The sequence below is a fragment of the Erinaceus europaeus genome, chromosome 14 (assembly GCF_950295315.1).
Source record: "Erinaceus europaeus chromosome 14, mEriEur2.1, whole genome shotgun sequence".
NCBI classification, from domain to species: domain Eukaryota; kingdom Metazoa; phylum Chordata; class Mammalia; order Eulipotyphla; family Erinaceidae; genus Erinaceus; species Erinaceus europaeus.
The window spans coordinates 94,544,988-94,559,309 of NC_080175.1; the positions used below are offsets into that span (position 1 = coordinate 94,544,988).

The 14,322-nt window shown below is 36.6% G+C and overlaps 1 protein-coding gene and 1 non-coding gene across 15 annotated transcripts in view; one reads left to right on the forward strand and one right to left on the reverse strand.

The window, feature by feature from the left end:
* Positions 1 to 14,322, reverse strand: part of ROBO2 (roundabout guidance receptor 2) — a 1,295,155-nt gene that overhangs the window by 631,902 nt on the left and 648,931 nt on the right. The gene's annotated exons all lie outside the window — the stretch shown is intronic.
* LOC132532923 (small nucleolar RNA SNORA32) lies at positions 4,244 to 4,363 on the forward strand. The gene has a single exon (XR_009544836.1). It is a non-coding gene; the product is annotated as a small nucleolar RNA SNORA32 (small nucleolar RNA).

Below are 14,322 nucleotides of genomic sequence, written 5' to 3' on the forward strand. Positions count from 1 at the left end.
GAAAACAAAATGGAAGGACAGGAAAGCAAGAGATCAAGGACGCAGAAGGGTTTGGTGGGGTTGCCTTCACGAAAACAAAACTAGCAAAAGCCCTGCCGTTTACTTTACTTTGGGCTTCTCTCTTTGCTTTGCAGCTCCATTGAGTATTCTCCTTGAGCTCTTTCCTACTTCACTTTCATCTTGTAAGAACTGAGATGTTTAGCTCACAGCACTCAGGACTTTTGAGCCAGAATAATTAACTATGCTAAGAGGATCAGAGACAGTCTCACTTAACCAATAGCCTTAGAATTCTGACACTCCTTGTTCCTTAAGCTCTCAGTACTTAACAGGGTAACTAACTGCTGTAGATTAGTGAAGCACTAGATTAATAACAGTGTGACAAAGCTTGCTTTTGACAAACCCCATCATGGGCTACTCAAGGAGTTAGAGCAACTGTGTGCTATGTAGCAATCTCCTACTTAGAATGAAGTTTGAAAGTTACTGTCTAACATAAATTAGCAGCTATGTATATGATGCAGGGTGTGCAAACTAGTACTGTCAGTGTATGCTTTTGAATAGTTTGGAAAGCAGTCCTTTAGCAATTCTGTACTGCTCTCTCTACACTTCCTTGGGATGACACTTTCTGACTGTTTCCAGCATCAGCCTGGTAAGAGAACTAACAGCTTTAGGGGGTTCAGGAGATTCTTTCTAACCCCATCCCACAGAATCAGATTTCTTGTTTGTAATATGATGTTGTCATCAGAAAGACATACAAGAGTATTATTGACTTTATTGTTTGTCAGACGTCTAAGTTAACTTTCCTTGAAATAGTACTGCCTCAACTGAGGAATGGAATTATACTTGGCCTTGCCTCCCGAATTGCTTTTAAATTAGAATTGATGTTTCAGTTATATGACGTTTCACTGCTGATACAATTTAGTTTTTTTTTTATCTGAATGTTTGATAAGTAGCAGAATGACTCTTCTTTTACAGATCCATTAGCTATTATCCTAGTCTATTATTCAGAACAGTAGCTTTCACACCAAGTACAAACACTGGAATATATTCTTTGTTCAAACTACATGAACTTATTTCTGGACCTGTCTCTTAGGTATGAGAAGCTGGTTTAGTTGAAATAAAAAAGGGGAAAGTAATTCACTTGTTCAATTCACTCAACAATTTTTACTGAGCGCTGTTACATGCCAGACTATAACAGGACAATTCCTGTTTTTCCTGTTTGTCTCATAAACACACACTGTCTTTCTGGATTTAAAATCCTTTATCTATAAAATGCAAGATTTGGATGAGTGATTTCTAAAGGCGAGTCAGCCTCTTTCCCTCCCCCACAAGAACAGATAACTCTTATTACTTATTTTGCCTCTGTAGAAGACACTGCCAAGGATTTCCACTCTTATAGTTAATATTTGGGCCTCAATATTTTGCAAAAGATAAAGAATCATCTACTCAAGTTTCTGATTCTATGAAATGCAGTTACTTGAAAGATGTGACATGAAATGGTGCTTATTTTGACAGCTTTTTATGGTAAATTTGGAAAGTCCACTATGTTTGTATTTACGTGAAACTAAATATTAGCTGTTGTTCTGCAGGACTAAAAGCAAGCTGCAAAGTTGTTTGTGATTGCTTGTTGCATTGCATATGGACAATAAGCCTGTCTATTTAATAGCATAACTTCCCCATTTTATTTATAAAAGGTTATTACCGATACCAATATAGCATGGCATACAATAATACAGATATGCATGCCACAAAGGTCAGAAATTATTCCTGTATGTTAAGTAATCTCTAAGAATTACATGCAATTAAATTATTATAAAAATTTTAGAACTCAAGGTCTCTCTAGAAGATACTCATAGTTAAGACGAGAAATAGAGAGTTATATAATTTTATTATTTAAATGTTTTTGTATAAATATTTAATTTACTTGTTGACTTGAAAGTTGTCTTAGTGAGGAACATAAAGGCAATTTGGAAACATCAGATATCACACTGCTCAGAGTCTCCCTGTAGGCATTGTTGAAGTTGTTTCCTTATCAGCTATTGCTTAAAAAACATCCTCCAAGAGGGATAAAGAATAGGGAAGCTTCCAACGGAAGGGATGGAACACAGAACTCTGGTGATAGGAACAGTATGAAATTGTACCCCTATTCTCTTACAATCTTGTTAATCATTATTAATCACTAATAAAAATTAAAAAAAAAACTAAAGCTGCATAAAGAAATAAGTTAAAAGCAGAAATAAGGAACATGCCACTTAAGGACTGATGGGAGGTGAATGTAGACACCTTCCATGCGTGCCTCTGGGCTCCCTACATGGTGATCCTTAAACACCAGGACTGTTGATAGTTCCTGTTCACAGTCTACCAGCCCCATTCCAAAATCCTCCAGCACAAATGATACCACCCAGGAGAGTTTTTCCCCAAGAGGGCAGTAAAATTTCTTTAAGTTGTTTGCATTTCAAAAGACAATCACTTAAATCTTTTGTCCAACCTTGTGTTGTTATGTTCTATTGGGAGCAATCTGTCCATTCTTTCAGAAACTTTTGTCAGTTATCTTGTTAACTAAATTTCTAAGTTATGTTGCTTTTGACCTCAGCAATAAATTTATATTTGAATTTGTTACACCAAGTGAACTAGAAAACCTCCACAAATTTGATTATTGATGTCACTGGGGAAGTGTTTCTTTCATTCTTTCTCTCCCTTCCTTCCTTCCTTCCTTCCTTCCTTCCTTCCTTCCTTCCTTCCTTCTTTCTTTGTCTCTTTCTTTCTTTCGTAAGGCCTTATGTGGCTTCAGAACCTTACTAGAAAGGACTAATTTTAGAGGCATTGTTTGTGTAGGTGGCAGCTTTAAGCAGTCATTTAAGTAAGGACAGGTCCAAAACAATCATTAAGAATTGGAATGGAAACGACATTTGGCCTAAAACGTCTAATAATAAAAATTGATAGAGTGAACTTATTCATTACAGTAAAATAGTTGGTGTTAGAAGTTTATGACTATTTCCTTTTGGCATGATCACCACACATTCTTAGGGGTGGAGCTAGCCACCCTGTCTCCTGCTTTTTAAAGAAGACACACTAAATTAGTTTACTACCAAAGGATGGATGTGTCCTTTTGAAAAAGTCCCAGAGGCAGAAAAAACAGGAAGAGGTCAAACCAATGGTCACTTCACTAATGCTTCAATGTCTCTTGTTTTATGGCATCCATATATCCTGTTATGTAACATCCTTCCTTCCTCTAGTATAGCAAGTGACAAATAAAAAAAATAAATAAACAAAAAGACATGGAATTTCAGAATGGTGATTTATCTATATAAATACTTTAAATTGGTGGTACTAAAAATTCATGTTATAAAAGCAAATTTCAAATCCCGCCCTCTCTCTTTGCCTCTATCTTCCTCTGCTTCATGATTATTGGAATTGTAGCCCACAACCATCAGTGAAGAATATCTGAATTTCCAAAACACCCTTATTTTTTTTTTCACAGTGATCCTTAGTTGTTTTGAAATTTCAGGATAATTAGAATCTACAAATTTCCAAGTTTAGATTTTACTCTAAGTACAATATTCTCTCAACACTGAATCATAATGTAGGTTTATGTTCATGGAATACACTTTTGTTTTTCTTAGCAGCCTGTTTTGCTCCTCTCTGATTTACTCCATCAGTTACTCAAGATCTCAGTTTTATTGCCTTACTTTCAACACAGTTTAGTTTAGTGGCAGACCCATTTCAGTATTGAAACTACTCTTCTGGACAATAAACATCAAAGACTTAAGATCTTTCTAGGTGATATCCCTGAGAGTCAAACTTACCCTCTATCCTCTCCAACCTGACCACATCTTAAAGTTGTGTAAGGTTCAGTTTCCGATAAAACAGTAGTACAATTATGTGCCTAGCTGAAATACTGTAGACAAACGTATTTGGTCAATATACATTAACACTTGGGGACAATATTGAGAACTTCTGGGAGCTACGTGTCGGTCGGGTTGATGTGTTCACTTGATGTAGAGCTGGTATTATCTGCATATAACTGGCCAACTTACATGACATACAGAAAATGTGAATTATGAGACACAAGAAAATATATTAAAAACTCTATTTTTGCATTTCAAGCAGATAAATTCAGGAGATTAACTCTGACTATATTTTTATGTACTAACTGTTGAAAACAGAGTAGTAAAAGAGAGAAGGTAGTATTTTGGCAGACAGATTACTTGAAAGAAGTGTTTTTTTAAAAAAAATCCCATGTTACAAGTCATTACCAAGGCTTTTAGAATGTGGTTTCTTGTTTGCTGTGGATGTGACCTTAAAGAAACGCCCACTAGGTTTGTTTGCTGCTACAATGGTAACATTCATCCTTGTGGGAACATTTTGAAAAAAAAAAAAAGTTAAAACAATAATCCCATGTTTATAAGGCTAGATCTTTATGTGTCCTTGACATCCCAAACTATTAAATTTGCTAATATGTCAAAAAGTTAAATGATGGTATGAGTGTATGTATTTATCACTACTTTTTTTTTCTCCAGTTACAGTATGTCTTAACTAGTGTACAATCTTTTGGAAACTAACTTTTAGTAATCTTATTTCCTTATGTGACAATTGGTATACTTTGTAGTACTTTCCTAGAAAGAAAATAAAATGGTCCCTAAACATTTTCTTCCAGTGAAACACAAAAGGATAATCATTGAGTGACTCCACAACTTCAGATTCCTAGAGTAACCACCTTCATGGAAACAGAAAATAGAGTTGTAGTTACCAGGATCCGAAGGGAACAGAGAATGAGAAATTACAGCTGAAGAGGTGCAGAGTTTGAGATTTGAAAAGAAAGATGATCTGGAGACCGAAGCTGAGGATGGCTGTGCTGAGGTTAGAGTGTCTTTGGTACATGGAGCTCTAACCTAAAAATTCTTAAAGTGACACATTTTTTGTTATATCAAGCTAGTTTAATTTTGTTTTATGATTTATTTTTTCCAGGATCAAAATAAATAGTCTTCATGTTTTCTTTTCTAAGAAGCATTTTCCACTACTTTAAAAAATTTAAATTCTAAAAAAGATAAAAAATAAGTCATGCAAGCCATAATACCCTCGATAATACTATTTAAAGAATAAACAGATTATTTCAATTTTTTCCTTGTTTACCTTATCATTGCATTTTTTTTTCTCTCACTGTCCTAATTAATGTTGAAAATTGAAACTTCCCTGGGTCAATTTATAAACATCAATGTCTTACAACACTAGTTTACTTTTTACGGTCGTATATAGCATACATATGCAACACTTATTTAATAACCCCATATTATTCAGTTTTTACATCATTTCCAGAAATTTTTTTTTCTATTTTTATTACCACCAGGATTGTTGCTGAGACTCAGTGTTCGCAGGACAAACCCATCACTCCTGGTCTCACTTATTTTCCATTTTTAAAATTTTTTTCCTTTTAAATTAATTAATTAATTAATTATTGAATAGAGACAGAAAAATTGAGAAGGCAGGGAAGAGGCAAAGACCTCTGCAGTTCTACTTCAGCACTGGGAAAACTCCCCCCACCCCCTGCGGGTGGGGATCAGGGGCTTGAACCCAGGTCCTTGTGCACTGCAGAGTATGCACTTAACCAAGTACACCACTGCCCAGGCCCTATTTTTCGTGTGTGTGTGTGTGTGTGTGTGTGTGTGCTTTTATAAATAACACTGACTTACTTTCTTTTTTATATGTTCTACTGTACACAAATTATAATTAAAATTTAAATGTTTGCACAAATAGATTGCTTTTAAAAAATAAAGACCATTGTTAGGTTTTTTTCTTTTCTCTCTCTCTCTTTTTTTTTTTTTTGCCTCTACGGTTATTGCTGGGGTTCAGTGTCTGCACTATGAATCCACTGCTCCTGGAGGCTATATTTTCCCCTTTTATTGCCCTTGTTTTTTTTATTGTTGTCATTATTATTGTTGCTATTGATGTCCTTGTTGATGGATAGGACAGAGAGAAATGGAGAGAAGACAGGAAAACAGAGGGGGAGAGCAAGAGAGACACCTGCAGACCTGCTTCACTGCCTGTGAAGTGCTCCCCCTGCAGGTGGGGAGCCTGGGCGCTCCAGCCGGGATTCTTAAGCTGGTCCTTGAGTTTCACGCCACGTGCGCTTCACCAGCTGCACTACCAACCGACCCTCTTTGATAGGTTTTCAGGTATGCATTGAAGAAATATTTCTGAGAAAATCAGAAAACATTTACATTGTCACCAGCAGTGAATAAGAATGTCCATTTCCCTAATATTCTCACATATAGAAAGCGCTCCCCAGCCAGATACTGAGTTTTTGCTCTTTTGTTCATGATTTTATCATTTTTACATGAAACCATACCATCAAGATGTATTTTCTATTTTAGTCTAGAGAGTATAGTGAACAACCAAATTATTTTTCCCAAAATCTAACCACTTTTTATTTATAATTAATTCTTTTTTTTCCCCTGTTGTCTAAATACAGTAGAGTCCATTAATGGTTCTAAAATTAATGATGGCTTGCTCCATCAGGAACAACATCATAAACCCTCCTGTGGATTACTACAGGACCTTGCCCTCAATGTAGAACAACAGTAGCAGACACTGCCACACTCTGGGGAAAGGCTGGGTCAACATCCTTTGCCACTGGAGGAAGACAAGTCTTGAAATGAGTGCAGCCTAGAATGTTCCCAGTTGTGACCATGGAATATGAGCTCAGGCCTATTGGGACTCAGAGGTCACACCTTCTCCTGTGCTGAATATGAATAGATGTGGGCCTGAGGTCAGATCAATGGGGTTCACAGTTAATGGCATTTATAAACTTCCCCACATTGGGGAGCTACTCTCTGCCCCATCCAGCTTTCTAGTCCTATCCTCAACAGTAATACATTTTCTGTTGTGGATTCTTTCTTCCTTTTTCTTTCCTTTCTTCTTTTCCTCCCTCCCTTCCTCCCTTCCTTTCTCTCTCTCTTTCTTTCTTTCTTTTTTTTTGTTTCAGGAAGAAAGCATGAGACAAAGAGCAGGGGTGGGGGTCCCAGGGTTGTGGAAGGAGCAGAAACAACAGCACCAAGCCTTCCCGCAGTACAGTGGGGTGGGAATGGAACCTGTCTTGCACACTCTAAGCAAATGACTTTTGCCAGTCTTCTGTTGTGGTTGTTCTACAATTTACACAATTCCCTTGCATTGAAAGAGGAAAGGTTTTAGACCTAAAGCCCAATGACAATTCTACCTAATGGTTTCTGAAACTAAATCCAAATTCAGACTGTGTTCTCACACGTAGATAGCCTTCTTTCAGTTCTCAGATTCAAGCTCAGGCACTATCATAAGTCTGAGCTAAGTGATATTCTGGTGAAAAAAAAAAAGTAATACAAAAATAGCCAGATTTTTTTTTTTTTTTTTTGGTGCTTTGGTCTGATTTGCTCTTATTTTAGTTCAAAATTCTAGAAGAAATGAAAAGCATATTTGTACACAGCATGAAATAAGATTAATGTGCTTATGAACCATCGTAAATAGGACTGGTAAGTAGCTGTGAGATTTCAAAGTAACTGAAAATCTCAGATAAGCCATATGCTACTTTTGTACGTTCAAGTTTTATCCAATATTGTTCATAAGTGAATGTTACTTCACACGGGAATATATTCCACCTGAAATGAATGTTTTTTTAAAAAATATTTTATTTATTTATTCATGAAGAGAGAAGGAGAGAGAGAGAGAAAGAACCAGACATTACTCTGGTACATGTGCTGCCAGGGATTGAACACGGGACCTCATGCTTCAGAGTCTGATGCTTTATCCACTGCGCCACCTCCTGGACCACCTGAAATGAATGTTTACCACTTTTGCAGAGCTGTGGATTTAAACTGTGCTTTGACAAATACGTTCTTCTCATAGGTTCAAATGATCTAAGCATGTAGGCTTGATGAAAGAAAAAATTATATGTAGAACACTTGAAGAGATATATTCACCCAAACCACCACCCTGATATCCTCCACAAAGTGACCTTTGGAAAAAGCCTCGTCTAAAGGCCTTACATTCTTCAAGTAGAGAAAAGAGAGAGAAGTTGCATTATAGGAATGTTGTTAAACATCTTAGAGACTGTATGAAGGCACAGAAAGAAGTCTTTATAGACTAAAATGTTCTACCAGTGACTATCTCACATCATCCAGCTCAATGTATATGGATATATAATCTTAGTTCCATGGTGACTACTGGTCCTGATGCGTTATTATAGGAACTTGACTGACAATGGCATATATAATGTGGCTTTTTGATGGCTGGAAGAGGTGTGTATATGAAGAGAATGAAAATATGTACTCCATAATGCACAATAAAATATTTTCTGTTTAGTTTTTTAAATTTTTATCTATTGATTTGTTATTGGATAGAGACAGAGAAATCGAGACAGAAGGGGGAGATAGAAAGACATCTGCAGACCTGCTTCACCGCCTGTGAAGCGATTCCCCTGCAGGTGGGGAGCGGGGGCTCAAACTGGGATTCTAACTGGTCCTTGCATTTTGCACTTAACCCTATGCTATGCTACTGCCTGACTCCCTTTCTGTTTAGTTTTAAGAAGGGCTATAGATTATCTTTCAAACCAATTCACAGTAACATCATGATCTGATAGAGACAATTCACAGAAACTGTAGAATTTGTGCTAGAAACAAAACAGTATAACATAAAAATAAAATAAAAGCCATGAGGAGACAAATCATAATATTAATAGCAGATGAATCAAGCAATACTTCCAGTGTATGGGCTGATAAGTAATGGAAATAAATCAGGTTTCACTTTGCTCTTATATTAAGGTAAGAGGTCATTATCTAGTTTTCAAGCTGTGGGACTTGGTTGGGTGTGAAGTCGTGATGATGAAGAGACCCAGAAGACCCAGCTAACCCTAACCTTTCTCATCAGGTTTAGTACACCCTTTTAGAGCATTCATGCATAGTGGTTTCTATAAGCAACATGCTATTTAAATGTTTGACAGTTTCTGGTCTATATTACTTAACCCCTTCTAGCTTTAAAAGACACTAATTTGATTTTTTTTAAAGTGCCCAATATCAACGTTCCTAAATGTCAGCATAGTATATACTTTGCAAAGAGTTGTTTTAATCATAAGTGGTTATAGGTTAAGAATTTCTCAGTCCTTCGCTGGCCTTTCAGGAGACATCACAAGGAGACAGAATGAAAGTGGAATTGTTTTCTTAAAATATCAAAGGCAGGGAAAAGATGTCATCACTAATATCATATTAAATGTGGGGGCTTTGCATAGAATGTACACAAAGTCCCATTCATTATAAATAAGTCACACTGCTAATAACAACCCCCTAAATGATATTAATCACGTTAAAAGAAAAGCAAGTTCACTTTAGTAAAACATTAGCTAACTCTTGTTAAATTGATTTTGGCCCCCCCCAGTTAATTGACTTTAAACACCATTTCCTCAGAGCTTTTTTTATGATCAGTAGCATTCAGTGTAAAGAAATGGCGACACTTCTGAAATACTGACTAGAAATGGAATGGTCCTTACTTTCTTAAATGAGTACTTTTCTTTTCAAGAGGTTGATCCTAAGTTAAACGCTTAAGATGTAGGAATGGGAGAGCTTAGAATGTAAATATTTATATCTTTAGAGATAGGCACATTAGTATCATTCAATATTTATTATTATATTCTATTATTTTAATGATATAAACATACATTTAATATATATAAAATACTAGAGTGAAAGACTTCATTGTTTGGTGAAAGTCTCAGAAAGTAGCAATACAAATGTTGACTAAGACTGCTTATTCATTTAGGCTTTCTCTCCTTCTTCTTCTCTTTTCTTTTCTCATCTTTTCTCTCCTTTTCTAAATGCTCACCAGCAACTCAGCTGCACTGCTTTTTAGTGAGAACAGAATAGAGTAAAACTTAGGTGGTCTTTTGACCACCCTCAGTCTCCAGCTGCCCCTGATTGTTCATTTCCTTCAGAAAACTAGGCCTTTTCTGAAACAATACCTCCCATCTTAACTCAACAGGCAACTACACAGTTAAATAGGGATGGAAGAGGCTGGTGATCAGGACTCCCAAGCCAATGTCCTGTGTCCTCAAGGGGTTCACATCTTAGAAAATGAGTGCGAAATGCTGTGGTCTGTACCACAGGACAGCAACTCCGTGTGGAGTTAGCATATACACACCCTTCTGCAGCACACTTTGTGAGCTTCTTGGTCAGATTCCTATTCAAGCACACTTCTGGCTAGTCAAGGACTGAATTCTACTCTGCTGTTGTGAGCTTAGTGTTTTACTAGGACCTTTCAGTGAGTTAATGATCTAACTTCGTAGAAAAAGGAATGTCAAATGAAAAAAAAAAAAGTAACTCACCAAATGGTTGTATAGGAAATGTTGGATGGAATAGGTGAGTAAAAGCTATTAAGAAAGAATAGCAGCCATTAAAAGCAAACAAATAAAAAAACAACTTCAATGCATTAAAAGATGAAAGGCTGCAGGACTAAAATTCATACCTCCCCAAATGAAACCTCAAAAGTAAAGAAACTGAGATCTTACACTGCCATATTTATCCCAAAAGCATTCGGTCAGACCTCACCACAAGATAATTTACTGTGGAGGAAAAAACATTTATCTAAATACTAAATCCAGCTAACTGACACGACAAGAATATCTAAGGTTGGAAATATATTTCTAAGAAATTTAGCTTTTAGAGACACTTCCTATAGAGACACTTCCTAAATAGTCTTTACCTTATAAAGAAATGATTGAAGCATCAGTGCTGACTGAAACTTTTTGCTTAAAGTCTTTCCTTTTTTACTTTCTTTTCTTTGCCTCCAGGGCTGTGGCTGGGGCTGGGGCTGGCACTAGGAATCCACTGCTCCTGGTGGCCCTTTCTTTCTTTCTTTTTCTTTCTCTTCTCCATTTTCTTGGATAGGACAGAGAGAAATTGAGAGAGGAGGGGATGCTAAAGGGAGAAGAAGAGATACCTGCAAACCTGCTTCACCTCTCGTGATGTATCCCCCCTGCAGGTGGGGAGTGGGTGGGGAGCAGGTGCTTGAACCCAGATGCTTATGAGAGTCCTTGGGCTTAGTATATGTGTGTTCAACTGGGTGTGTCACTGCCCGGCCCCTAAGAAGTTTAGTTTACCCTAACAAGAAAGAACTATGTCTTATTTGTTCTGTTCTTCTTTGTAGATCTCCTTTACTTCACTTTTGTGTAGAGCCTGCAATGCGTTGATATTGAAGTTCACTATTTCTTGACCTATTCGAGTATCATTTTTCTCAGCTTGCATGATTAACAATTTAAATATGTGATTTAAAAGCACACTTTACATCGAAGCTAAGTTTGTTTTCATTGTTTAACCTTAAGACCACTTCCATTTTGCACCCCAATGTAGGAATAATGTCTTTCCAATTATAAACCCCAAATCACTGGGGAAATACAATTTAGCAAATAGAAATTACTTAGGCAGCCAATACTTCAGGAAACACATTGATCTTATAAATTAAGGCATTCCTATTAATATGACCTAATTAATTTTGCCATTATATTTCTACTTTCCTTTTAAAAATATTTCGATTCTTATTAGGTTAGTTATGTGATGCCTAGAGATCACAAATTGTATTAAGACACTAATATTGCCTAATGTTTCAGGATAAAATGTTATTTTACAGAAATCTATATTTCTTTTTCCTAAGTGAATATATATCTTCTGTCAACTGTATTCTCTAGTTCTTACCTTAATGACTAGGATCAAAATAGGAGCATTTCCTATAAAATAGTTGCTCTGTGAAGGAAACTGAAGTCTGTTAGTGAAATGGAGCTATAAATAAAAATCTGTAATTGCAAAATTAGAATTAAAAGAAATCTGCCTTTAGAAAGGGAACGAGAACACAACTCGATTTGGAAAGAAGCCATAGAAAGTGATTCATAATAGCTGACTAGTAGGAGAAGCTGAGTTAAAACTTCTGAATAATCTTCGGAAACAGAAATTAATAGACCAGCTCTATGCATCTGAATTTATTATATCTGTACAGTACAAGGCCTATGCCCTTAAATTTTTAGAAGTCTATTGGGTCATTGTGGTAATCAGTCAAAGCTGGTAATCACTGGATATTAGCTTTCCATAGAACAATTTTGACAATGGAAGTTTCTTATTCAGTGATTGTTTTATTTTTCCGTCTACCCACATAACTGGAAATTCCATTTTGAGGAGACTTCAGTTTGACAAAACATACCTATGATTTTAAAGAGACTAAATTCAAGTATGTTGTTCTGATGTTAGTGTCATAGGATTAGTCAATATTTATTGTTTATTATCATGAACTTGTTTATCAGAAAGCTAAAGTTTAAGAAACCTTGGAATAGGAAGCAAATAGAGGCAGCATCTCAGAGATGAACATACAAATTCCTATTGTTTGGTATCTTTGTGTTCTGAAGCAATATATTTCAAAAGCAAAAACCTGTCTTTCTAGGATATGCAGTGATGGGCTCAGAGGTACTGAAAACAGTGGTATAAATATGAATAATCCTGACCTATCTAATTAATGATTTATTTCTCTGTTATAGTGAACACAAACACATTGTGGGATGAAACACTGATATATTCACATACTCTTTATATTTCACAGAAGTATCTACTGAATACTTCATATTTTGAGGCGATTTAAATGAAGGGGTTGCATACACAAAATCTTTGCCAGGCTTATGAGGAAAAGTATCCTGGGACTAGTCACAGTGAGAGTTTATATACCCCCAAGTCTGAAAAAGGTAAATGCCTGTGGTGATTTCCATCTGAAAGGACTGAGGTCTTTTGTTAAGGGCTTGCCAGATGCACCCAATCCAGGTCAATGTGGCTGGAATGGAGTTTGATTTAAAGAAATTCCTACCAATGTCCTCCTTTCCTGACTTAAAGGAAATCCTGCCCTTGTCCCCCTTTTCCAGTTTGGCTGACGGGAGATGCCCACTACTATCAACCTGAAGGAGCAATCAAGCTACAAATGCTGTAAAAAATGAATCATTCACCCAGGTTAATTAACAAGGTGAAGAATGAGTATCAATACTAATGAATAGACAAGAAAATAGTCAACACAGGAACCAAGTAATTTTAATGAAACCAGTATGTATTTCTATATTAAAAGTTATTTCTTTTTCTTTTCTTTCTTTATTTTTTAAGTTTTAAAAAATATTTATGTATTTATTTCCTTTTGTTGCTCTTGTTTTTTTATTGTTGTAGTTATTGTTGTTATTGATGTCATCATCGTTGTTGGGTAGGACAGAGAGAAATGGAGAGAGGAGGGGAAAATAGAGAGGGGGCAAGAAAGAAAGACACCTGCAGACCTGCTTCACTGCTTGTGAAGCGACTCCCCTGCAGGTGGGGGAGCCTGGGGTTCGAACCCGGATTCTTGCGGGTCCTTGCGTTTACACCACGTGCGCTTAACCCGCTGCACTACCGCCCTGATTCCCAGTCGTTTATTTTTCACAAGATTTTCTGATCACCTGTCCCCCCCCCCTCCACCTGCAGGGGAGTCGCTTCACAGGCGGTGAAGCAGGTCTGCAGGTGTCTGTCTTTCTCTCTCCCTCTCTGTCTTCCCCTCCTCTCTCCATTTCTCTCTGTCCTATCCAACAACGACAACATCAATAACAACAACAATAACTACAACAATAAAACATCAAGGGCAACAGAAGGGAAAAAATAAACATTTAAAAATATTTTTAAAAAAGATAAAATAATGAGCAAATGCACAATATTCTTACTCAGAGCTTACATTCTGTACCTAGGAAGGTAAAAATAGAAGAAATGAATTTCAGGTGTTGTCAGATTCACAAAGAAAGTAATGGTTAAACAGTAAGCAGGACAAGGGCTTTTATGCTATTGTAGTTAGAACTTAAGGGTGACCTCTGTGAAATTTATATAAAGAATGCCAGCCACAGGGCAATCTGAGGAAGAGCATCTCAGGAGGAAGCAACAGTGAGTGCAAAGGTCCTTCGAATGTAGCAGCTTTGGCATGCTCAAAGCACAGGGAACAGAATGAAGAGATCAGAGGAGACAGTAAGCGCTGTGTGTGTGTTTGGTGTTGAAGGGTGGAGCATCACTAGAGTTGAAAAGGAAGTGGCAAGATGTGGGCTTCTCAAGATGCGGGATAATAATTTAGAACCAGTTATAAAAGAGCTCCTATTTGGTGTGAAGGTAGAAATATCTTTAGGACAGTTTTATGCAGAGAAAATGAAATTTAATTTGCAATGTCTCAAGACTTTTCTGGTTAACTTTCTTTTAGGAGTGGATACAGGAAAAGATTGTAAAATCAGTCAACCTAAAGATCATAATGGCAGGTAAAATAGTGAGGAGAGTTAGA